At 31.4% G+C, this 27,660-nt stretch overlaps 2 protein-coding genes and 1 long non-coding RNA gene across 6 annotated transcripts in view; 2 read left to right on the top strand and 1 right to left on the bottom strand.

The window, feature by feature from the left end:
* LOC132914152 (homeobox protein PKNOX2-like) overlaps positions 1 to 27,660 on the top strand; it is a 115,268-nt gene that overhangs the window by 64,401 nt on the left and 23,207 nt on the right. The gene's annotated exons all lie outside the window — the stretch shown is intronic.
* The window catches only part of LOC132914089 (putative fatty acyl-CoA reductase CG5065), a 41,605-nt gene continuing 20,213 nt past the window's right edge, over positions 6,269 to 27,660 (top strand). Inside the window, exon 1 of one of the 4 annotated variants that reach the window (XM_060972910.1) lies at positions 6,269 to 6,534. The gene's annotated coding sequence lies outside the window, so the exon portion shown is untranslated. Of the gene's footprint in view, positions 6,535 to 11,609; positions 11,628 to 13,409; positions 13,435 to 26,375; positions 26,531 to 27,660 lie in introns of those variants that run through there. The other 3 variants (XM_060972934.1, XM_060972927.1, XM_060972919.1) reach the window with 3 other exon arrangements.
* LOC132914432 (uncharacterized) lies at positions 6,367 to 8,029 on the bottom strand. The gene is made up of 2 exons (XR_009659589.1): positions 7,422 to 8,029; positions 6,367 to 7,328 (listed from the first exon to the last, which is right to left on the bottom strand). It is a non-coding gene; the product is annotated as an uncharacterized LOC132914432 (long non-coding RNA).

Genomic DNA, 27,660 nt, shown 5'->3' with positions numbered 1-27,660 from the left:
GCTACACAAAGTAATAATGATGAAAGAGTACAAAGGTGAGTATTTATTTATCCTGACCATTCCTCTTGAAATGTTTCGATTGTCGGATGCCATATCGGTATATACTCTTTAACGTACGTTTATAAATTGAACATTTGGTACATTACAATTTTGTATGGGCGGTTATAGTTTACTCGTATTATTCAGTTTGTATGGTAATTTACTATAATTTCGGATTTTTTGATCGTCTTCGACTGTATATTGTGTGACGCAAACTTGTCAGACGGATGTGGTACAATAAACTCGATCTTTGTAATTACACACTATATACTACTGTTACATTCTATTACTATTTACGTAATTGATTTGTTATACTCCACGTGTTGAATGAACAGTATTATTAAAAGTGAGTTCGATTATCTTCAACAGATTCGTTGCGGATCCGAGTTTCATATCATAGATTTGTAATAACAAATAATTTTTACACAATACCTGGTCCTTATATCGTGAAACTTTTCATATGTATGTGCTTAATATATTATGTTATGTTGTATATAAGTTAATCACGTGAAAACTAATTAATTATTCTACGTGAAAACAGAAATTATAATATCACAATTCACAACATCATTAGCATATACGTTGATAAAGATAAATAAATTGTCTTTCGTAGTTGCCATTCAGATAACATTCATTGAGATAAAATTATTTTTAGTGTTTCGAATGTTTATATTCTATAAATGTCTTCCATTAATAAAAAAAACAAAATCGAAAGTATAATTATGATAACACAACAAATTGCTAATAAATCATACTTTTTGATAATAAACCGAATTCAGAAGTATTTAACAGTAATTTTCGTTGTGCAATTATTTTGTACGGTTCTATTATTAAATTCGTAGTAAAGAATTTTACTTTTATTCTTAAGCAATTTTTTATTAGACAAATTATTTTGAAAAAAGTATTTTGTCAAATTTCATGTAATTGATAAATTTAAAAAAATATACGCGATATTTTTCGTTAATGCGCTCAGGCAGATATCTAAAAAAGAATGGAATATCGAGCTTAAGAATTGAACCCAATTGAATTGAACTTCAATTCAGGCGAAAGTCAATTTTAAATTTTGAAGTAGAATTCTCAAAGCTCTATTTATTTTTTTGTACTCCTTAGACGCACTATTTGTTAAAAAAAATTTCTTACATAAATATAAATTACACATATAATTTCTAGTGTACGAATCAATTACTATCTTGCAGAATATAGCGATTTAATTTAAGTTACACGAAAAATGTTCTATTCATGTCTGCGATATCCTTATTGTATGAAAATTAAGAAACGCTCTAATTTTCTAGTAGCAGATTGAGTCACTTTCTCTTTAATAACAGAGTAATTTACTAAAGTTTATTATGCTTTATTGCGTATTCGTTTACTTCTATCTCATTTCTGTTACACTATTAAATTTTAAGAAATATTTAATATAAGAATTATGCAATGTGTTCCAGTTCTTTTCCGGCCAAACGTTATTAGTATATTTTATGAATCAAAACAACTAGATATAAACATATTTCATTTGTAAATATATTTTCGTTAAAAATTTGTAACAAAGAAACGATATATGTTGGTTTCGAAAATATTCGGACTATAACCTAACTTGGACTTCTATGTTCTTTATCCAAAATAAATAGAGATAAAAAGCAATAATGTTAAAAATTCAAAATTTCTTATTTTTAATAAAATACAATATCTACAGACTGTATTGCTATTTTCGATTGTCAATTATTTATGTATTGCATAAAATTGGGTATGTGAAGTTAAAACTTTATGGAAATGTAGATTTTGTTATTCTGAAAATATGTGAAAAACTTTATGCCCAAATATTTATTAACTTTTACAGAAAACTATTTAACAACTAAGAAGACGTAATCGTAGAACTTAATTTCTACAATTTTCGAAAGTCACACAGCAACTGGCGGAGGCTTTTTCTATTCTTGAAGAACTGCACTATAATATACAACTCAAAACTGGTCAGTTTTTTAATCCTAAATTAGAGAACGCTGTTAAAAATTATACATCATTGTACCTTTCATAGGTCAATTATAAAATATCAATTAACATTGATAAAACACGTTTATAATATAATAAAGAGTATTAATTTATCCTGAATATTTATATTAAGAACGTAAAAATGATTAGAATTCAATAATGCAGACAAAAATAAGATCTAACTCTAACATAACCCTAATCCTGACTATAACTGTGATGACAATTATTAAAAGTCTTTAATTATTTAATAATAAAGTAACAATTCCATTTTTCTTGATATTCGTTATAAAAACATATAGAAGTAATGATGAAAATGATGAAAAGAAATCGATGATTATGATTAACAATAAATTAGTGACAAAAATAAAAAATTTAATGTAAGCGAACAAAAATTTCCATTCTGAAATCAATTAAATTTTAAATTATACTTGTGAATTTGTACATGTAACGTGTGACGTCTCATTTGACAGATATTTTTCATATCTATAAGTTTTATTCTGAACTTTTTGTGATGCAATTAGTGAGTTCATTGTTATATGCACTGTTATATTGTTTTCCACAAATCTGGAGATAGTTTACAAAGTTCATGCAAGAAACTTCGAATGGCAAATATACAGGATTTGTTCCCGAACGTGATTTCTATGAACTCGCGTAAGAAAATGTCAGATACTATCTGATATCGCATAACAGGTTAATTTATCTGGATTGTAGTGACCGAATATTTTTGAAACTGACTGTACAAAATGAGCGACGAAATAACGAACGTGCGTTACCATGATACATAGTATTAGAGTGGAAATTTCTTCCTTGATAGTATTAATAGACCAAGAATATTTACATCTAATGGTAGTTAGAAGGTGTCATAATAGGTTACTTTACGAGTATGTACGTAAACATTGAACTACGTAAACAGTGACAAGATGTTGGATGAAATTATCAAAGAACCATCATCTCCGATTTCGATGATTCTGAAATATGTTATGAAGTGAAATATTTTGAACAACTGTTTCCTATACATACAATCGACGGTCGGCTTTATTTTTCGAGTTACATACAAAAATAACCTGTCGATTAGCGTTAGTTTTTAGGTTGGGTTGCCATCTTTATGTTTTCTTTTAAAATGCAGATGTTTTGAGACTTAAATAGAAATTTGTCTTTAGAAATTTTTGATTAATTTGCTTTCAATTTTTCATTGTTGCACGCTTGCTTCCTTTTTCAATGTATGTTGCGGTATAGAGCGCGTTTCGTGTACGTTTATTTTTCATAAACGACGCAGACGCCAGACATCAGTACTAATGCGGCAAGTTTTTACTTCAAAAAAGTATTGCATAAATAATTTTTTACTGCTCTAGGCACAAACTCTCCCCTCTGGCATTGTTAATCAGTAATCTTATTATTTCAACATTGAGAAATGTAGATATAATTTTATTTTCGATTATAAAATTAAATTTTTCAGAAACAATGATTACATTCTCAATCTTACTTAATATATTAAGCTGCTTCATTCCACTTTCATTTCATCAACATTTAAATTTTTATTATAAATGCTCTCAATATAAGTTTTACAATTTCCTTACTATAATCATATATAGGTACATAAATTTAAATTTATTCTTTACATTTTCATATATCATCCCTTCTATACAAATCAGTATCTATTCTATCACGGACGATTTAAAACATGTTCGCTCCAAAACTCCAAAACTTTTAACTGCACGTTGATCTCATTGTTATTATATATATTTTTGTAACTTGGTATCTTTTTCTACATTTAATTGGAATAATATTTACAGCTTTATTCTTAAACTCCTTGACATTGTTACGCGTATCTTTAAAATAAAGTTGGTTATGCTTAGTAGTACCATCGTCATTATATAATATAATGGTACTGTAGTTATGAGAATGATATTGAACCTGTTAATGATTGCAACGATTTGCTAACAGCATTTATTCTACATAAAAAATTTTTCTACATAATCATTAATGAAACAAGTTCGAATTTGTCCACTTTAGTAACTAACGTATCCGCTTTTGCTCGAACTGGCTTTTCAGTTTCATTTATGGATAGTTTGTTTAATGCTGTTTCAATATTAACATAATTCTCCTTTAAAGCACTTACTACATCAGCTCGTGTAGACTATCTTGTATGTAATAAAGATTTTTTGCAACAAGTACTATTATTGGTATATATTTTTTAATTAAATTTGAAAGTCAGAGCCAATGGATTTATTTATTTCATGCAATAATGACAATACCTTTGTACTGTCGCCTCTTTTCAACGGACCCTAAACACGTGCCTATTTTGCCTAGTAGTCAACACGATCCTGATATCATGTAATATCGAACAGTAAAGATATGTCAAATGAAATATTAAATTTGAATCTTAAAGGTTATCGATCAATTACTATTAATGTAGGAAAAAAGTGCTTATAATTCATTGAAATCGTAAGACTTTAATATTATTTAATTGCAATGTTCAAGGTTATCAATTAATGACGCTTAGCAGAAAAGGATGTTTATAGTTTATTGTAATCATCAGGTAATTTGTATCGCAAGATTTTAACCTTATTAGAATGAATATCATAGAAATCTGATTATTATAAGATATTTCCCGAATTTAATGTATATGGATGTGCGTATGTATGTATTTTAAACTATTTCTACAATCTACTTATCATCATATAATCGTAGGTTTATCGTTCGTGTTTAAACCGATAGATGTCAGACTAGAGCTCATTTTATCTAGCCGCGATAACTGTGTACATACATATGTAATAAAGAAAAAAGTATGATTTTACATTGCTTCATTGAAATAAGAAGTTTCATCTAGATTAAGATTTTCTAAGTTGACATTAGAAGAGTTATCACAAAAATGTAATTTATCTAAGAATGTATTTTATTCAGTTCTATTATTCTTTATAGCCCCTTGTAATTGATATCCCACACTGCTAGCGAGTTGATTGGTTCGAGGATGTTACTTTGATTTTAAACTGATATATCTTCCTTTTTATCTTAATTACATATTGAATCATTACGATTAACTAGAGTGAACTAAGTCTTGTTTTCGTGAAATTTTAGTAACGTTAGTCTTTACGTAAAAATCCCCATTTAAAAATAGTTAGAAAAAATTTATTATGTCTGCTTTAGTTTCTATCCTATCAATTTATGTATATGTTGGATAAAAGAAGAAATTATTAATAATCAGCGCAGAGAAATATTCAAACAAAAAAAATTGTAATATGTAACTATCACCACCACACGTAACCTTAGGAGTGAATCCAAATGTAGTATCGCAAAAATTGATTGTCTTTTCGTTAATGATATAAATCAGCATTAATGTTATTATTTATATTTATAATATATGATTAGTGCATATTTAATAAACTATATAAACACCGATAAAACGTTTGTTTATATATATATAGGCAACATAAATTATAAATTAATTATGAAATTTATTGCGTTAAATTGAAAGTATACATGTGTACTATTAGTACATACAAGTACATATAAATATCCTTTAGAGATTTAAGCAGTTACATCTTTCATACAAAGCTCTAGCCGAAAAATATCAACTTTCAGTTACAGAATTAAACACAATTACATAAGTATAGCTAGTAAATAATCAGTTAATCAATTTATAAAAAACTACTATTTACGCTAATTGTCAAGTATTACTTGAATTATAGAACTAATTAGAATGTAGTTACGAGATAATCTTAATGTGACGATAATATAGCAATATATATCTAGTGAATTTATCAAAAAATAGATATTATCAAGAATAAATTCGAATTAGGCTTTACTACATCATTAACAAAACTAATAATTGAAAAATGAATAACATACCTGACAACACTAAATATGAATGTACTAAAAAACATCAAATTTGACTATGTTAATCTTAAAATCACATCTTAAATAAAAAACAGATTTTAGATTACTGTTGATACCAAAAGTAAACTTCATATATTACAGATTTATACAGGATTTTTATGCATTTATAGGAAATTTGTAAATGGAAAAATGCATAGAGTGCACACAATATGTAAAATGTAAAATGTAAAGTATCCAAAGTATAGGACTGTCAAACAGTTTTCTATTCAGGTCTCATTTTATTTCATTTCACTCATTAAAATATAAATTTGCACAAATACCACACTAATAATTGCAATAAACACAGATATGTCTGTAAAGTTTAGTGTATCGAGAAGTAGTAGAACGACTTATACTGCAGTCGGCTTGTCAAGGATTAAGGGTGAGAGAAGTAGCGAGAGAAAGATGGAAAATCTGTAGAGGTTCCTAGTGACTTTTCATGGGAAAGTATTGTCCTGCCTGGGGGGATTTGGCGGTTGCCCCAAGATGGCGGACTCGGTTGGCGTGCGACAAGCACGAGCTGAAAAGTGCCGAGAGCACGATTCGTTCGTGATTCTGTGTTAAATCGGTATCGTGAGTTTCATTCGTGGATAGCACGAGGATCGTTGACGAAGAGGACACGCTCGAATAACGTAGGTAGGTGACAAATCACTGACACGAAATCGTTTCTCTCTATACGGGGTGAAAAGCCGCGCCTACTATCGTGCATCTCGATATTGTGGTGAATATACGTCTAACAACTCTGTGTTATAAATTCATAAATACTCTACTACATATTCATGTCGATGTTAGAATCATTAACAATATTTTTCATGATTACGACGTTCGTTATTCAGCTGGAAAAGTCTGTGATAGGGATATCGAATTTGGTGTGCAGAAATCGAACAGTCGAGTACCACGGCCGGATACTTTCGTTGAGTTTCTCTCTCACAGATTCTTAATAGTGTTCTGTTTGATAACAGAAACCATGATCGAACTTCCGTTGGTGTAATTTTACGATTTTACCAGATATCGGCTGAACGATTTTCCCGCGTGTCTGTGAAAGATATCGCGAGAAACTCGTCGCGTATGAACGTAATTGTATCGTGTTCTCGGTGGATCCATTCTTGAGTCGTTTCAACTATCCGATGTTTCATTTCTTCTGCAGATTATATTCGGTATATATTCTCGTTTGTTGCCTTGAAGAGATTGGATCTATTAGTTTTTGATATTACATGAAAGGTGAATGATTATTACCGCCTCTGCTTTGACGCATTGTCTCGATCGGTGTGAGCATCAGTGTGTATACGTGTGGATGCGTAACTTGATGTAATTGTGTGCGCGCGTTTCTTGGCGTGCGCAACGCGTACCCGCATGCTGCTTCATCGTGTAAAATAGTTGTAATTTATATTCCCTTTAATTTCTTCAGTACTTAGCTGTCATACTTATAACTATCAATATAAGAATTATTACCATGGATTTACTTTGAATCTTGACGTTTAGATCCGATGTAGATACGTGAACGTATTATTGAGGTTTCATACCGGCGATAGTGTGCGATTTGGCAGCTTTATACATATGTATGTATTTTTGATAGCCGGGCCGCATACGAGTGTACTTATACTGCTTGCTTGGTTAGAAATACATATCGCTGGTTTCTTGGGAGAGTTACTGAAAAATTACAAATTTTGAAGTATTTATAAAGTATAATTATAAAGTAATGTAATATTTATCAAGATATAGTAAAGTATCATATTTATAAAATAGAATTGTTTATTTAAGAACAATTTTATAATTCAATAGTTTCTTTTAATTGGTTATTTAATCCTTTGTTTTAGTGTAACCAATATATGTAAACAAAATATGGAAGATCATTAAGATCCAAAGACTGTTAGAGACTGTTAAAACAGTTAAATTGTTGAAGGAAACAGTGTTATACCACAGATCAATAGAACTTTTTATTCAAAAAGTTATTTAATTAATAACAAAAACATTATTTTCTTTTATAATTTTGCTGATAGTTGTTGAGTTTTGACAATTTCTCATAAAATATTGTTTATACGTATTGTTTATAGTTACAGTAAAAGAAGGGTTAAAACAATCGTATTTTGAATTATGACATTGTTCTTAAATATATGGTATAACCCAATATATTAAACCTTGTATTTCAAAGTAACCTCTTAAATATCTTAACTATTCTTAGTTATATCACCTTTCCAGGAAATGAACAATATACATAAACGACATAACCTACCAATATCTTACAGTGCTACCAATTGAAATTGCAACCATTTTTCATTGTTGTGTGCATATGATGTTATTACTACATTGTAACATAAATTCATCCTGTTTTTATATTTAGTGCAATATATGCAATATGGAAATAAAAACAGTACGAGTCTATGTTATACAGCTCAATATGTATGATTTGTTGTTCTTGTGTAGGATAGACTTTCTCGAGATTTTGACCGTAGACTATACGTTTCTCTGCCAGTGAAAATAGTGGAGAAAAGATGTATATGCACATCACCTAGTGGAAAAATGTAATTATGTATAATGATCACGTGCAGCGAAGATATTAACTTGATACAAGACAAGTTGTCATTACATGATACTAAAATCTCGAGAGTAAAAACCAAAAACGTAGATTCCGAAATAATTTATTGATAGTCATTTAATTACATTCTTTTTTTTTCTTTTTTCTAAGCGTATTATCGTTATTAATTATGGACGGATCATGAGAATTCCTGTGTTTTCGATTCTAACGCTTGCGACCGTTCACAAGAATTTTCGGGTTTTCATTGTCGTCATATAGGGAAAAACAATTTAATCTGGCCCGTGCGTACACCTAGCAATAAGACGACTGGTCCGTAATGTGTTAAATTGAATGACATACTATAGATGATGCCCTAACTATATTGTGAATTGTCATCTTAATATGGATAGTACCGATAATGTTACAATTGATATACAGGGTGTCGCAATAAAAATGTATAAGACTGTGTAAACTAATATATAACAAGAGTAAGAAATGTTTAAAAGTTTAACATAGGTTTCAAAGTTAATTTTTTCGATGGCGTACATAATTCTGTATCACGCTATTGTAACTGACATCAGATAGTGCCCGAGTTGAATTTTTAATGATACATGAATAAAATGATGTTCGATAGAACCACAGTGTAATGCATTTTTCTGTTGCATTATAATACCTTCAGCTACTCGTCATTGCTAAATAAATAAGCTTATTCCTTTTAGTTCTTTTTATAAATTCGAAAGTTTTACATAATGTCCCATAAAAATTTAATGATTGTTATTTAAATAAACAGTAATATGTTGTTTCTAATCATAAGTAAAACTACCCTTATAGATAACTAATATTTTAATTACCATAAATTATATAAGCCGATTAACTTATGTATATGTAACAAAAACTAGCCAAATACTATATTAAAAAATGTTTAAATATCTTCAAAATTTACTTTATAAGTACTAATTTAATCTTAATCATACCTGTTACCTAATTTAATCTTAATCATACGTATTACCTAATTTAATTTTAATCATACGTATTACCTAATTTAATTTTAATTATATGCATTATCTAGTTTAATTTTAATCATATACACTGTTTAATCTAATTTTAATCATATGCGTGACATAAATACGAGAAAAACTGGACTTGAATTGCAGTTATGTGACTGGGTCGCATTGCTTTGTATAAGTAGGTACGCAAAAAGCGATTGATTGTGATTTTTCGCCCTGGATGTATTATCTGGCGTCGGTAAATCCGTGAAACGTGATCAATAAACGGTGCGTTGCTTCCGCGTTCAGCCGTTCCGCGTAAATGGGTGTCGTTCGCGCCGACTATTTATCGTGTTTGTACACGTTCATACATGTTCATACACGTTCATACACGTTTACTCAAAGGGAAACCTTTCGATTCTTTTTTCGTTCGACGTTCCGCTGCAACCAGTATTACATACAGTGGCTATAAAAAGTATTGACACACAACCCCTTATTTTTCAATGAAACACTTTTTTATCAGGTTCTATACATTTCATTTTCATAATACCAAATCTTTGTAGTCTAACAATAAGGCTGTATATTTAAGAAATTAGTATGTAAATGCTATAATAACCCCAACCTAACCTCAATACTTTTGTAGCCATTAAAGTTGAAAAATTATGAGAAGCTTGCTAAGACTAGAAATAAAAGATTACAATGAATATTACGAATCAAAATCAATCGCGTTTCTCAAAGGTATACACTCGTTTTATATTTTGGAAGAATTCTTTTATATTATTCCTGTTATATATTTTTTTCTTATTAGCAATTGTTGATTTGGATTTAACTTTTCTACGAAAGATTGCTTAAAATGTTAAGTGAGAAATTACAGTAAACATATATTTCTAAATTGATTAGATTCTGGAAGACATAGTAATCTCGCGTATCTAGTTCCTGTTATCTTTCGTTTTCTTTATCACCACTTATTCACATCTGTTTAATTCTATTTCTTTCAAATTCTAATTATTTTTCTATTTTCTATTTCTTATTTAATTATTTCTTTCCATGTATGTCCACTATTGTACCACGTAATATTATTTCCTACAAAGAAATGGGAATATACACTGGCAATCATTAGTATTAAGATACCTACTGATATTTAGTACAAATTGAATGCTCATTTATTATAGCTATTATTTTCTAATCACTTTGTTATAAATATATCACGTCATTCAGAACTATGATGTAAAGACTAAACGAAGTACAATTTATTAGAGTTTCTCAATCCATAAATGTAACAGATAGATGTCCTAATACATATAGCTGATAGTAATATTAAAGTAGACCTGCGTCACATTCCATCAAACTTTGTTCTGAATTTTGTTTCCATTGATCTTGACAATATTATACAAACACATATGACTGTTTCGCTCTTATGACACACGTTATACACGCTAATAGAATCTTAAATACTAAACCTCATAATTACTGATGTGGTGACATCACTCTCTCTCTCTCTCTCTCTCTCTCTCTCTCTCTCTCTCTCTCTCTCTCTCCTGGCTCTCCTATTGTACTAAGCTTTTTTAAAAACACTGGATTAGAATTTTATTTGCAAGAATAATATTTATAATTTCGCAATTGCGGGAACTTTACAATTTTCGATTTTCTTAAATCTCTCGCGACTTTTTTCGTATTTTTTCCGTGTATAGCGCATCGATACCGAGGAATCGATATCGAAGAAGGAACTGGACAATATGCAAATGTTTTATGGGCTGTCTGAGCATCGAATGCGTGAGACGAAGTTGTATTAAAACTTTCCCTGTTTGGATTGTTCGATTTGCGTTTTATTTAGACGAGGCATTGATAAAGCACCGATTACGTTCCTATTGTTCTAGAAATTCCACATTTCTTGATTTTCCTTCGTCTCCTAAACAAATTTTATCCTCCTGTTTGTTGGTAATTATATTACTATATACTACGCTAGACTAAATATACCAAAGATCTGTTTTGTCCGTATTAATCAAAATGTTATTATTTATCATCTGAGGATTGAATAAAGCTAAAGTTTTATCGTACCGTCATTGTTATTCTCCGTTCAATTCAAAATATTTAGTTATTATCTCGTAATAGAGTGTATAGTATAACTGCTCTTAAAAGATAATAAACACAGGCTAAGTGAATTAAGAAAATTACAAGATTAAGCGAGCTTAAAATATTCAAAGATATCTGAAGAAATAAAAAAGAATGTAAGATAGGATATTTTAATGAGCTAACCGACACGGTTAGTTATCGGTGAGTCAGGTTGCTAAACTTTTCAGAATGATTAAAATAAGATAAATATTTTGCACAAATGAGACATTATGATGCAGCACATTTCAATCTATTGCGACTGCTAGGAAGAAATATATAAAATTACGTAGCAGTCAATGTGTTAACTAAGAAGAGCAATATTGATATATCTATGCATATGTATTTTATATGCATACATAAAACATTACTTCCTATAGTGTTTTTCCAGTTTACTTATTCAGATGGGTTTTTTTAACATTCTCTAATAATTTTAATTGTACAAACATACGTCTACTATTGCGTAAATATGCGGCTATACATAAATTGCCTGTATACACGTTTATCAATATGCACATACTGAAGTGAACAAAATCATCGCGTTAATTAAGAATTTAGATCGTCACGATGGCTTTAAAGAAAATGAGCACGAGTAAATATTGCTAGTTGGTACTCGATTTTTGCACCTAGCTCCTATGTATTTGCGTATGTGAACATTGATTGAATAACTCACAAGAACATTAGCTTTTCCTTTCTAACTCCCAGTGTCGCCGATTATGCGAAATACTCGAGAATTGAATTGTGCTCGCTTTCGAAACAACCACCTTATTGCCCTCAGTATAATTTAAAAAATTTCAACTTCTAAGGGAATCAGAGCGATAAGATTCCGTTTCTCGTTAAACGTACAACATTTTATACGGGGTTTTCCGTTTATCCTTTTATGAATATATCAGGTGTGTTAAATGAAACATCTTGAAATTTCGTTAGCACCGGTAAAGCTAGAAACAAGTGCGAAATTATCATAAAGATGACAAAATACGTAAGAGTTGTAGTATAGATTTCACAGAGATCACGCAGCGTTTAATTCAAAAAGTCAATTATCCATTGTATTTAATAAACTTCAGTATTCGATGGGGCCATCTTTGATACTTAAATTTTGAAAATCTATGTTTGCAATAAATATCTTGTAATTCTAAAATATCTTGTAAAAAAATTTTTTTCAAATCAGTTTCAAATTCCAGAAATATAATCCTGATTATCTTTCTAACGTCAATGAAATCCCAAAATGTTTTATCTGTATAATATACATAATATGGATATACTTTTCCACGGTACGCATTAATTCCCGAGCCTCTGAATGTTTAAAACCATCCTTCGTATTGTATGTTGACTTTCCACTAAATTTGCTAAATTTGTAGTAAATATCTCGATAAAGAAGCTACCTTCCCGATCTAAATAACCCTTACGCTATATTTCGTATTTCTAAACGGTGCAATGTTACTGTTAACCGATATAGAGGTGTTAACTATATTGATAAAACAGCATGTCATTGAAGAGATGTTCACGTTGTAGCTCTCCTTGAAAGATTCTTAGATTGCGGAACAACGTTATTGGAAAGTTTGTTTGCTCGTTCGTTTTGTCAACTCAAATTAACTTGTCCTTCTCGTTTTATGTGTCGATCATCATTAATCACGATTGCGGAATTTTTCCAAAGGTGTCTGGACTAATAATGTACTATTAGTGACATAGGATTGTTTTTTGATTTATGAAAGAGGTTCAGGAACTTCGCTATTGCCAAGTAGGATATTACTCAGATATTAATGGGAAGAGTGAAGTTATAACTTAACGAGAACTTCATTTCGGTCAAATTGACAATCCTGAATAACTTCTTTCTATACATATATAGGGCGGTCACTTTCGATTTTCGAGTTGTACAGAATAGTATGTTTGGCATCATAAGTGTACTACTGTTCTGCAGCACAGTCAGTAAGTATATTTTATAACCAGAGGTAACCAGATATATTTACAATGAATGCATTTTAATAATTCTATCTGTGGGTATTCTTAAATGTGGCTATTTTTAAAACGCCCATTTACATATATTGTCTCCACGCAAGTCGTTACCATTTTAATAACGTAGCCCAATCTAGTTCTTTTCATTTGCAATTCAATAACTGGAATACCTATCATTCTTTATACACCATTCTGGTATGTTTTGATATATATATATATATATCTATCCTATTTGACCTATGTATATTGGGAGAAAGTTTCTCAGGCTGATGTCCTTGACAACCTAATTCAAGGATATCGAAGTCGATGTGATGGCAACTATTCGGTAACTTGACTTAGGATTAACAATCTAATAGTTCCTGGTAGCGGCCTAATAGTTTCAGTGAACGAAGATGCTATAACGAACTGTATACCTGTAATTGGAACTGTATTATTACGTTATGTGCAGAGAGCGTGAGACAGACCCGCGAGGCAGCCTCATCCGACAATTGCTTCGCTCGAGTTTCCTTCTGTCGTTACAGTCACATAGTACGCGAAGCAGGATGAACCAAAATTACGATTTCGATAAAATCCTTCGAGTGAAAGACTGTGATTTTAATCTTGCCAAAAACCGACAATAGTCGGCTCGCCCTGAGGCAGGTATCCATATACATCGCGAGGCAGCCTCGCGAGTCTTTTTTTTTTTCATTTGTAATCATTTAAACCAAAGTAATAATGATCTCTACGAATGAAAAGGGACGACGATTACCTATCTAATAATAAATTTAGGTTCCAATTACAAGTATACATAGTTCGTTGCAGGATGTTTGCTTATTACGGTACTATGATCTTCTTGGTTACAATAAACGAATACTATACGCGTACTGTAATGAACAGTTCTTACGACTGTGAATCCTAAAAAGTTGTATCAAAGGATTGGAATTAAACATATCATACATGAAAGTGAAAATTCTTAGTTGCATAATGATGTGTAAAAATGAATATAAGACGAAGATAAATACTAAGATAAAAAATCAAATGTTTCATACGTTAAAACACACGATTACCCATGTTTGATAGTTTATTAGCATGCATTTGTATAGATTCAATATTGATCAATATTTTATACTTAATTTTGTATAATAAATACCTACGATAAATTGTTCAAATTCGTTGCGATACTTTTAGTACATACTTCACGTTTTCATTTGAATTGCGTTGCAAATGTTATGATCGTTTAACTAATTTAGATAATCGTGGTATCGTAACGTAAAATTATCGACCAGTATTCGTTTTCATCGTAACAATAAAAGAGACGTAAATCTATTACGCTAATATTACTTTTAAATGTTATGTAAACACATCTTTAATCATAGCTCCATATGGAATTACATTAGTATACTAAGTGTGTCCTGCTCGTGCCACTCACAATTAGGTTTCATTTATTTAAATTTCTCTAGTATCTAAACGCTTAAGTTTTGCTTCGGGTAGAAGTAGAAAAAAAAAGGATCGTCATCATAATATATTCCTAACGCACGAAATGACCTTTGCGCCCATCTTATTGTTTCCTAACATAGCGCGATTAATTTGAGATTTCACAGATGTCAAGAAAAATGAAATTTTGCATTAAACATCGTATTGAATACTTGGAATAAATTTATTAAGTTAATCTTTTAAAGCCGCTTGTCTTACCATGTCTATTTATAAAATATCCTTTATTTCATAATAAAGGATATGTTAATATGTCAAAGTCGTTCGTCAATGAAAAGTATTTATGTCGTGAGTGATTTAAATTTGTCACGAATATTAAATAAAATAATAATAAAGTATCTAAATACCTAAAGAAAAATAATAAAGTAGATTTATCTTTAACACATTCGCCGTGTTACAGATTTCGACTGACTTTTCCTTCACATTGGTAATATGCATTATCTCAACCCTTAATTGCCATAATATCATAGATGAAGTTTTATTTTATCATCTCGTAATAATACCATCGCAATGTTATTCGTAATCGTTCCAAACAATAATTCTTCCATCTTTTATTTCATGTCGAACAATGATTATTTAATTGCCTGACTTCGTTGATGTGCCAAATGAAAAGAGATACATTGCGTGAATCTTCATCCGCGATATCATAAACGTGTTGAGTCTCTTTAATAACAGCTTCTAAACAATTAATTCCATGCTATTACACGTTGCATATATTCTTATACTTATTACTTATCGTATGAAACGATTCTCTGTGTTAAGCGTTCAAGTACTTTAATGGGCCAGTGTATAACAAATATTATCATGTTCAAAGATGTTATTCGAATGAATTGTTATGACGAAAGTATAAAATGGGGTGCAAGTTGGCTGATTGCCCGCCGTCTCCCTACAATCTGCCCCTGTATCCAATCACGCTCTAATAAACCAATATGTGCACGAGCTGCTTCGGAGCAATTTTCAGTGATCAATGAACCGACTATGAAAATGTCACCCGCGCTATATACTCTCTATACATACGTATACGTTATAAATAAATTTCTCTAAGCGACTTATTTCTTTCTGGGACAAGCGCTGATCTGTTCGACTTACGATCTCAGTCCTCCCGCCAAAAGGTTCGTCATCCTCTTCACCCCGTAGCCAGGACCTTTCAGGATATTCTTAGCGTCCTACACGCGCCGTGGCGGATCATGACGTCGGATCATTGGCAAATTTCTTGCGAATTAATTAGGAGGACATGTAGTTCTTTATCGTCATCCTGTGAACATCCGTGACTCTTCCGAATTTGTCGCGTGAAATTATAACATCCACGACTCTTGAGCTATTTTAGATATTTGCGTACAGACAATACGAGGCTGCCTCGTGAAACGTAGCTGTCACGTGTCTAATTAACGACTCCTGATTCTTTGCAAGATCAAAGTTGTCTCGTAGCTTTTCGCTGTTCATAGTAATCGTAGTTTCCTCTTGTACTCTACGTCAGTCTACAGTTTAAAATTGGTTCAAAGAAACGAGGCGGCAGATGTAAATAAGTACACGAGCTTGAAGCATGGACAGCACAGGGCCGGCACTTTGTTCTTAACCCCTTAATCTGCAATGTCGTGTTAGAGATAGGGTACATCAATCGGACCAAACATAAACACGTGCATTTTGTACGTTTTCCGGGCTATACGCGACGAACACTTCTTTTTTGGCCGCATTCGAACGTGTAGATATATTTCCTTGAAAAATATTAGAAAATTCTTCGAAAAGAATGTTAAGCGTTGTTAAGTAAAGAAAAGTGGAAACTTTAAATCAGTTAGTTAGGTGAAAACAAAAAAGAGTTAGACATCTTTAATATAATATTTGATAATATATTTTGGGAAAATATTTGATACGCAAATCAAATAATGAACAATAAAAATAAAAGACTAGAAAATGACGAAACTTGGTTTTGTATAGATTGCGGTGAAATCAAGATATATTTTGCAATATGTATATGAATTATGGAATATTATTTATTATTCACTTCGAGATAATAAATTTTTCTTATTCAATTGGCAGTAATTACAATTAAATTACAATTAAAAATTAGTTGCACCTTACACATTAAAAGAACGATGCGATTTGCACAACTTCGAAAGCTCAGCCAGACCGTAAAATGCCTCGACGTCTGACCGACCCTGTGGTTAGTTACGACACGCGCTGTTGGAACTTAAATCGTAAGACGAAGAGTTACAGAAATATTCATTCGGCTGGATTAAGGGTCCATTAAAAATTTGTCCCTGAACGTCCACATTTAACGTCAAATAACTGCTGCCGCTATAACATCGGATCACATGAATATCACGCAATCGTTTTGTTTATATACGCTTCCTCACTTGTCTCGATTAACCGGTTATATGTTAAGACAAGCGGCAGTTCGAGCAAAACAGTTTCGTGGTGTTTGTACGTAAAGTGGGTTTTAGAATTCGTCAGCAAGCTCGAGCTTGTGGATATCGATAGTCTAATGGCACCTCAGAGACCTTGACACGTGTCATCTCTGTAGAGGACGTGTGTTACTCACTATACGTTTCCTTTATTTTTCTTTCTTTTTCTTTGCAGAAAAAAGAAGTATAATGTTTCCACGTTTCGAAGAAAACAGAGTTTAACAGATAGCTTTAGGTTAGACAAACGTTAATAGGTGCGTAATTAACTTTTGAATTGCGATCTTATAGTTTAACAGGGGACTTCATGCAAAAATCGTGCTACTTTACATTTTTGATTACAAATTTTTCACGTGTAGAATAATCACCTGTCAATCGTTCTTCCTCTGATTAAAAATTAATCAAACATACGTATACTTGACGAGTTTACACGAATTTAGCCAACGTATACATCAAATTTTTATTAACGATCTCTTTTGATTGACGTTTTCTATAAACTGCGGCATTGCATAACGACCATCGTCGTTGATTAATACGAAACCGTTTGAACGAAAAGGAAACATTCTTGATATTTCTATTCCTCTATTTGGAAGATCAAAGTAAGAATGAAATGACGCTACGACGCTAATTTTAGACATATTGAGATATTTTTATATGTATATTTACATATCAATGTATATGTACATATTTTTAAAAACTTTATCTAGTTCCATACTCATATTCGTGTCTTTTTAGATCATCCACGTTAGCTTTATTACTTTTTAAAATTCGATTGTTGCATTGGATTTTGGCACTTCCAAGTGCAGATTTTTTGCGAAATATACAGAGTATTTGTTCGTCCGCGATAAGTCCACTTAAGCGCAACGAAAGGTTTCGTTTGACATCTCAAAATGAAATTATGATCTATTTAATCCTAAACTCTGGCATTCGAGCGCACGTCCTGTGAAAATTTTTCGCTTTTTAGCGAAGATGAAGAAGAAAAGCCGCCCGGTTTGAACCTTTTAGAAGGGAAATGTTTTTACCGTATTTTTCTGTTCGGCTATTCGAAAATTATTTATTAAGTTGATAATAAAATTTATTCACTTATTTTGTAAACGCATAATTGACCTTGGATATGAAAATTCAAGTCCGAATTTTGTTCTTGTTGCAACTTGTAGTCTCATCAAAAGTCTCGAAGGAACCATGGGTTGTAAATGTATTGTTCTATTGAGATTTGCAATTTTCTTGCGTTTCAAACGCGACTGCACAAATTTGTTACATATTAGGCTGATTAACTATTGTGATAAATATCAAGAACTGTGGGAAAAAACTATAACAAAAATATTATCACTATGTTTTAAGAACTGTATCTTAACGCTATACCTTAGCACTAATGCTCTGAAAAGAAACAAACGAGGGAAAGTAAAAAAGAAAATGAAGTAAATGGAATTACATTGTTAAAAATAAATAATAGTTGAATGAAATTATTGAAAAGAAAATACAATTTTTAGTTATTCCTCTATAATAAAGTAATTAACGATCTATCTCTTTAATTTAAAACAGGAAGAAAGATTACTGCACAGATTAGAATTGAAGTCATAAGGGGAGCAATAAGTTTTATTTATTTATAAGTTGAATAAATGTTTATTTAAATGAACGAGTTACTTTAACAGTTACTTTACAAACACAAAGTCTCTTTTCTACGTTTTAATAATAACGAGATTGCAAATAACTATTTATTTCTGTAACGTCTATCAATATAAATTGTATTAATTAATTCTTTAAGAAGATTAAGTTGAAGAGCCAAATAATCGATTTCTTTTTGTAAAACTCTACGTCAATATCGTAAACAGAAATTAAGATAATTTATTGCAAAGATCTTAGTTGCAAAGTTTCACAACTTAAGAACTAAGATCACAAAATAATATTCGCTTCTGCCAACGCTCGAATTAAAATATTTGTCGATGAAATTTATTGAAGCCTGCAGATGATTAGAGTAAACAGTGTGATAAGTTTTGAAATATCACGTGATCGAAACAATAATGATTGCAATTGACTACGCTTCTTCTTATTGATAATTTCACTTTTTAAGCTCCCAATGATACACGTACATTTATGAAATAGCTATACTTCTAAATTGAATAGAACTTGTTGATAAAATAATTGTACTTAGATCGTGCTTTTGCTTTTCACGTTACTTATCACTGGTAAGTTATTGATGTCTAAGTTAGCACGTTACTTTTACATTTAATATCATGTTATATTAATGCCTCGTCTACCCATACTTTTCTACTACAAATTCGATTCTAACGGAGATCAAGTTTTTACAAGAAACGAGATTTTACATTCCACGGAGTATATCTATTGCATTAGCGTGGAAAATACGCTTATGGGAAATCTAAAAGCGTGAAATTGTATAGAATGTAGATAGACAGTATAGAAAAATATATAAAGTACCAAAAGTGAAACGTTCAATTTTCAGCTTTCAAAGTAAATATTTCTATTTAGATTGCATTCCTATAATTAATTATAGAGACATAAAATCCCATAAATATACAGTTACATATACACAGTTCAGTAACTATGCTCGCAAATGATACGCGAATCGTTATACGCGTGTTATTAAAAGCAAAAGTTAATCTCATCTTGTATGTGTTTTATCTATATTTTTCGTGCGCCCTAAAATCGCGGAAAAATCGCCGAGATATTATCGAGACATAATTGCCATAATAGCCAATTAATCTCATCGGAACTCTTTATGTTCGTGTGTTGTATATTGCACCTTGAGCTGAATACCATAGAACACTGCACAGGTCGAAATAGAAAGGAAAAATTACGACTTGTACGCGGACACTCATATTCGTGTGCGTAAACTTTTACTAGAAAAATTTTTGTGGCACATAGGAGTACATATGTATGTGGTAGGAACGTTAATTGGTCTTTCATAACATCCTGCGGAATTTGGTCCGTTTTAGATGTAATCTCGCTTGTTTTTAAACGAGAGGTACATATATACTATGTACCATTGCGCTTGTCGACCACGCTCGTGTTTCAGCAAACGAAAACACTTCTTCTATTATAGGATCTATAGAAAATCTTTGTCTATGTATAAAATTTGTATCGTTATGGGGACAATCAAAGGAATAGAACTCTGGTAGAAATTCGTTTGCTGTATTAATTATTATAACGAGTATTTTGCACTGGATGGTTCATAGTTTTACGTACATGTATTCCGTACATTATATCGCCTAATCTATTCTTATCTAATCTATTCCTTCATTTTACAATTTACAAACTCGACCCTTCGATGGTTACGTAAACGTTACGTACACGTGAAACCTATTACACATCGGATCAGATCCGCAGGCTAAAAAGACATTACCCTTTAGATTTAAGCACTAGATTCAACTAGAATCAAACACACGATGAACACTTATTAAACACGACATAGTACCACGCCAGAAAAATTTACTTATAATTCTCAACGAGAACTGATTGTAAAATTCATCAAAAAAAAGTCGTACGCGTGATTGTAGCTTTGCCATTTGTCATCGGCTGCCGTCACCTATATGTAAAGTCGGTCGTTCTTTTTAACGATACAAAAAATCGTGATTTAAACGGTTCCTGTATCCTCTGATCGTATCTTAACTCTTCTTAAGAATTCGCAACAATATTACGCATATTTTTAAAGAAAGTAAAAGGAATCGATCCGTCTGAAAAGTGATATAGAATTCACGACTTTGTATTTTGAAGTAAGTCAACTGACCTGTCGAAAAAATATAGAAAATAACAAAATTAAAAGGCGAAGATTAAACTCGAAGTCATTACACTTGTGTATACAATATACAGTGTACACAGTGTATACAGGTTTCCATTCTGAGGTTTACTGTATTCTTAAGAAAACAGGTTCCAAATGATCGATGAACTATCGTGTTCTAGAACGAAATCTGTAATTCACCTCTTATTAATTTTTTCCTTGGATTTCGTATACCTCTTGGCTCGTTTATGGTTATTTCTTAATATGATCGTTCAAATTCCAAATGATCGAACAGCTGCGTTAATTGAAACGATGACACTATTATAATTATGAATGGCATTCTACGACGGTTTTCGATAGAGACTGAGTAAAATCTGCTTTTATAATCTCGGAATGAAATTTTCGGCTCTTATTTTAAAATGGAGATATGTAACTCTTCCAATTTTAATGCATCGACTGTTGGATGAATTTCGTGTAACGTATAAAATGAAAAGTACGTGGAAAAGTAATAAGTGAAAGGGAAAAGCCGGCTAAATGAATTATTGAACACACTTACGCACAATTATTGAAACACGTACAGATATCTTTGCCAAAATGAATATCGCCTTCTGTTTAGTTAGATGCATAATTATACGGATAAATATATTTCAATCGAATTTAAAGATACGATAGAAAACGAGTTCAAAAACGACAGAAAATAACGTTGCATACTTAAAGTCCTATTCAGAGTAGTCAGACTACTTTGGTTCAAACAGCTCGAATAAAAAAAAAAGAAAAGGAAAGGAAGAAAAATAACTGTAGTCGAAATTGTTGGTGACACCAGGCACCAAATGACGTAATAACGAAGATGATTATTTACCGATAAATTGACAAGTACTTGTCAGTGAAATAAAGTAATCGAGGAAAGAGATAAAAATATAAATCCTGGAATCCGAAGTTTTGTATGCGATTAAATGTACAGATTATTTACACGTGGCAGAAACTTTTCTTCATAAACGGGCTGATATTTTGTATCTTTAAATCTTAAATCGCAAGTCTCCAGACGATATCGAGACGATAAAGAAAAAAAAAAAAACGATTGCAAGATCTCAAATATACAAAAAGTGGTGCTGAAAAAGAAATCTAGTTGCATGGAAAAATAATATTCTTGCAAGTGTCGACGTAAAATGCATATGATCAGTACGTTCATATATATATATATATATACAATCTGGAAATGGTGAAAATTGTGCAATCGATGTGCAAGAGTGCCAGCTGTAATTATTATAGACTCAAAGTTGCAAAGTTGTCAATGTGAAAATATGGTAAACGGCGTACAGTGCCGCTCATAAGTAACTGAACACTTGCTAACTTTTAATATTGTATGTAATATTCCGAATATTATTTAACTGTGCTATAAACGCATAACCATAATATAACTATATCACTTCGCTATAAATATTCTATTATTTATTCATACGAGCTTCTAATAGGCGAAAAATAAATTTAACAGTAGAAGCATGCAATTGATCATCGCGAACGAAAAACAAACGACAACGTGTACTATAGGTGTTTTATAAGTACTCTTATGCAAAGTAAAAATCAATCTTTTGCTTTTCTGATAGTTGCTGAGATCATCGAATTAGGACCTTTGATTATTTCCCCGTGTCATTCGGGGCCGTTACAATTTAAAGTTAGATTACTTAATTGATGGAAATTTTTATTTAATTTAATACTGTTACTAATCTCTATCGCGGTGAATGTAAAACGCAAAATGAAGTGAAGTACCATTTGATCCAATCAGAGAATTTTGATCGTACAGATAGTTTATCGTTTGAATATTTTGTCACTGCACAGTTTTACCTAAGTAATTGAATTATGTATAACTTTACGATATAAGAAAATTTCTTGCAGAATCGCTGTGCGTAATTTAGTGTTAATTTATTAGTAGATACTTTTTTTTAGAATTAATTAACAGACTATCAAATAATTGTATCATAACAAGAAAGAAGGAAGAAACAGTTTTTGTATCACTTAATTTATCCATGATTAGATTGCAATTAGGTTCATATCATAACATAGACGTTATTTTGAACAGAATTCATGTAATCTTAGATTAGTAATTAGAAAACTAAGAAAATCATTACTTCATCGAAGCGATGATATTTGCTTTTCAATTCGAGACCAAGTACATGATTCATTCTATGGCAGAAAGCTTACTTATTATGTATATCGATGGCAATCGATCATTTACAATAAATATACAAATTGCTTCGATCGATCATATTTTCACTCATGACTAACTTTCTGTGTATTATGGCCGGGGTGAAAAGGGATCAAGGTATCAAGCACAATGGCAGACATTACAAAACGATTTCAACATGCAATCCACCCTATATGTATCGATTGCACAATTTTGTAAGAACGTAAACTTTGTCTGAATACGAAGTGTCCGCAATTTCTTTTGACTCGTGTCGATCACACACTACCGTGCATAATAATATTTTGGTACTTCCAGATTATTGCAAATGTATATTCAATATACTAAATATAAGGAAACCCTTTGATATAATTTTTGTCTCTCTTCTTATCTCGGGCTATCGTATACGGTTAGTAGAGATTAATGTAAATTGATAATTAATATCATTTAATCGAGATAATAAAGTGATATTCGCAAGCATACACGTGCCTCGATTTACGCGGATTATTCGTGTCATGCGTTCTTTGTCAGAGGAGAAAATCTGTAAAAATAGGATCTACCAGTACGAAGAAAAAATAGTAGAGAAAATAGCCGCTATACGTTGTACAAATATTTCTGCACAGTAATCGTGTAATGTGATTACCTTTTCTTGTATTCCTATTGGATTGTTCCTTATTATCATATCATCTGCGAATAAGAGTAGCTTCATTTTTTCCTTTATCTTGTTATGCTTCCTTATGTTTAAAAAATTCTATGATATCGTAGATCGCTGATGAAAAGAGAATTGCACTTAGACTGTCTGCCGTTAGTAAAAACCTCCCTATTTTTATCTCTTCGTGTGCGTTTGTTATTATCGAATTTTGTTCCAGTATTTGCGTTTTAGTATAAGTGATTTGTGTTTTTACTGTACTCTGTTACGTGTAATTTCCTCCAGAGAATCGCATGCTTCTCTTAAAGTCGACCAACAGTATGTGTCTTCTTTTGAGCGTTTTATAACTTTGTTGTAAAAATATTTATTTTCTGAATTTTCGTCAAAAATTAAAAAAAAAAAGACAGAGAGAAGAGAAGAAAAAGAATAATAATAATAATGAAAATTCAAGAAAACGAAAGTAAACTTGGCACTGCGATCCAAAGGATCAAGGACTTTCTTTTTAATTGGCATTTAATTCGCTATCCTTGTCGCTCGAAATATTCGGAAGTTCAAATTTCAGTTTCATTATGAATATTTATGCTGTATATCTTCTGAGCGTGTAAGAATGAGGTCACGCATAACAAGTCCCCGTAGACTGAGGGATTATCTATCGCGTGAGATCAAGGGATAGGCGTAAATGAAAATTGCTTGTACGGAAAGCCACCTGCGTTTGCTGATTTTAAATGTACGTATCGATCTTATGCATGGTAGCGCGTAATTAAACGACTACCATCAAATTAATGAACATTTAGTCAAGTCGTAGCCTATGTCTTGATAATGCTTCAAGCAATTAATTAGCATAAACATGATGAATTAACCATCGAATTAATGTAGACAAATTCTATTCTGTGCTACTGTGAGGCTTCAATAGGTTAACATTAGCATACACGTCACGAACTTTACCGAATTCTTTTATTATTACTGTTCTATTCCTTATTTCTCAATATGATCTGGTCTGATTTCTATATTACATATGTACATTAGCTTGGTAGGATTATCGAATTTTCAAGACGATTATTATTATTATTATCGAAAGCTAAACATTAGGTAACATTTGTGTGTGTTGTAATTTAATTTCGATTAGAATTAATTTGATTAGGAAAATTACAATTAACATATCTGCTGAACTAATGGCTTTCCGGTATAAATAGGTTAGTGCTTTTTTTATGGGGAATGTTCAACTGATTCGATCGATGTTATAACAAACATAAGGTGGACTATTTAAAAGACTCAGTCACCTTAATATCTTCAAAAAATAAGGTATAAAAAAAAAAAAAAATGAAAGTGCAGTCGTCTGACCAAGTTCCTTAAATACGATAGATTTCAAATGATAGTTTTTACTCATCTGCGTACACAGCCATTTATTCCGGTACGCGAACTTAATTTACATGCCACTGAAATTTACTTTCTTTCATTGAAAGAATTACCAACGATCCGTATGAAGATCACAGGAGCAAAACACGATGAATATGTATCCTTTTGCTGATTTTCTGATTTTATTATCAGTCTGTGGTTAAACGAAAAGAATCTGTTAAATTCGAAGATATAATACGTAAGATAGTTGATAAGTGAAGTATGTTTTATTGAAGTCGATGATACAAATTAATAACGTTGATATAACTACGAACGATATTTCAACAATTTCGAGGAAAGAGAAAGAACATATATTTCGAGAACAAATAAATTTTGATAACATGAAATTGATCGACATTCTATTGAATTCTAAGATTGTTTTTCTATAAAAAAAACCTAGAAAAATATAACTTATCGTATTCTTCATCTGTAATTCTCGCATACAGCAACGATAGAAAGTAGAAAAATAATTGCGCACTTAACCATAGAAGACGAATTAACTCGTAATTCCGCTAATAATCTGCTTATTAAGAGATTTCATATCTTTTTTCATGTATAATTAAATATCTGTTACAAACGAATTATATCGCATTTAGCATTACAAAGACTAAACTGAAATTCACTTATCTTTGCTATTGATTCCTCGTTTTTATTAATGATCAAAATTTCTGATCGAACCACTGCCTTCTTAACTTGAAAAATATTTCTTTAATCACGCAAACAATCGTTCCAGAAATGACCAGAGATACTAATTACTACAGACCCATTTACATTCTGCACCAAAATAATATTCCGTAAGGATCAAAGATAATATTATGTGGGAGTGTATTGTTGACATTGAGCGAGGACCGTGAAAAGTGATTCCTAATTCCAATATTCGTGTCTCTGCGCGTGCGCATGTATGTGTGTGTCATGCATGCATGTACCATGTATGATGTATTGTATAGATGCATTAATAGGTAGATAAGTGGGGGGGAAGTTGTCTTTCACTGACTCAAACAGAGTCAGGTACAAGCTACTCTGATTGGTCCCAGGTAGGCTCAGTTCACCTTTCGTTAGTTGACTCGTCTTTAAAGTAGCTGGCCCACATTTCGGTCCCTTAGTAATCCTCGACACGCATTGCAGCTCACGTCGACTATTGTGGTCGCCGTACGGGATTATAGAGATTCGCGTTTCATCATTCAAGTCAACGTATCTGTATATCGTTCTTTTCCGATTTGTCGATCTTTTGAATCAGTTTGGTGAGTTTTATCATTTTATCCTATGGACTACATTCGTGCATGAAGTAAGGCTGTGGAATCATGATGTATCCTCTGGCTGTATATGGTTTCATAATTCTACTTAGCGGTATCTTGATTTTAGTATTGCATCTTATATCGTGGGTACATTTCTTGTTGCTTCTTTCTCTTTTCCACTTTCTTTTTTTTTCTCTGCAATAGTAATAAATTAAAATAATGTTACATTTTTGTGTACGATTAGCTTGTTACCGCTTCATGTTACCGCGAAGATAAGATCGTTTAATAAATTTCGTAGCACTTTCTATGAGGCGAATGATGTATTAGATCTAATAGATAGATTAAAATCGAGCAAAAAGTTTCTTTTCTAATGTATATTACGCGTTTTATTTTGCCGCCAAGCAACGAAAACGAACAATTTTCAGGTTTTTAAATTTTCCACAAGTGGCTAAACATTCGCGATCTAGTCATGCATGAATGACTAGAGGCGCGCAGAAATTTTCAGAAAGATTCTTCGCTTGATATTCCAGATGTAGTCTTTTAAACAATTTTATTCGTATCATACAGTTATATAAGAGTGTTTTCTTTTAATATTTAACATTAGCGAAGATTCGTGTAAATATCGGTTTCTGAGGTATAAAGTAAGAAGTGTATGGGTTGCAGCAAAGAAAATCATTGTGCCGCGTGTAAAAGAATCGGTAGTTTAGCAGAGAAAGTCATCTGCATAAAAGCGCTGTTTCTAGTGAGAATCATTGAACTGAATATAATTTACTGCCACATTCGTCTCTTTCGCATCAGATTTAGTTGTCTCTTAACTCTCATCTATTCCCACAGTCGAGAACATAATTTTTTTGTAGGAAGAAATTATTCTGAAAGAAGTTTAAGTATCCATAATCAACGAATCTTGTCTCACTCAATTTACGTTATTAAATTTTATATTATGATTACGTGAATAAAACTGTCATATTAGAAGGTACTATGGCGAACGAAGTAAAATTTATAAAAATTTACCTAATCTGATGTGCAAAATTATATAAAACAACGAAAGTATAGTATATGAGTATAATATACTATAAAGTCATTGTAAAATTTAGTAGGAAAAAACCATTTCGCCTAAACTCAATATCTGTATTTAT

The sequence above is a fragment of the Bombus pascuorum genome, chromosome 1 (assembly GCF_905332965.1).
Source record: "Bombus pascuorum chromosome 1, iyBomPasc1.1, whole genome shotgun sequence".
Taxonomy (NCBI): domain Eukaryota; kingdom Metazoa; phylum Arthropoda; class Insecta; order Hymenoptera; family Apidae; genus Bombus; species Bombus pascuorum.
This window is presented reverse-complemented; position numbering and strand designations above follow the sequence as displayed.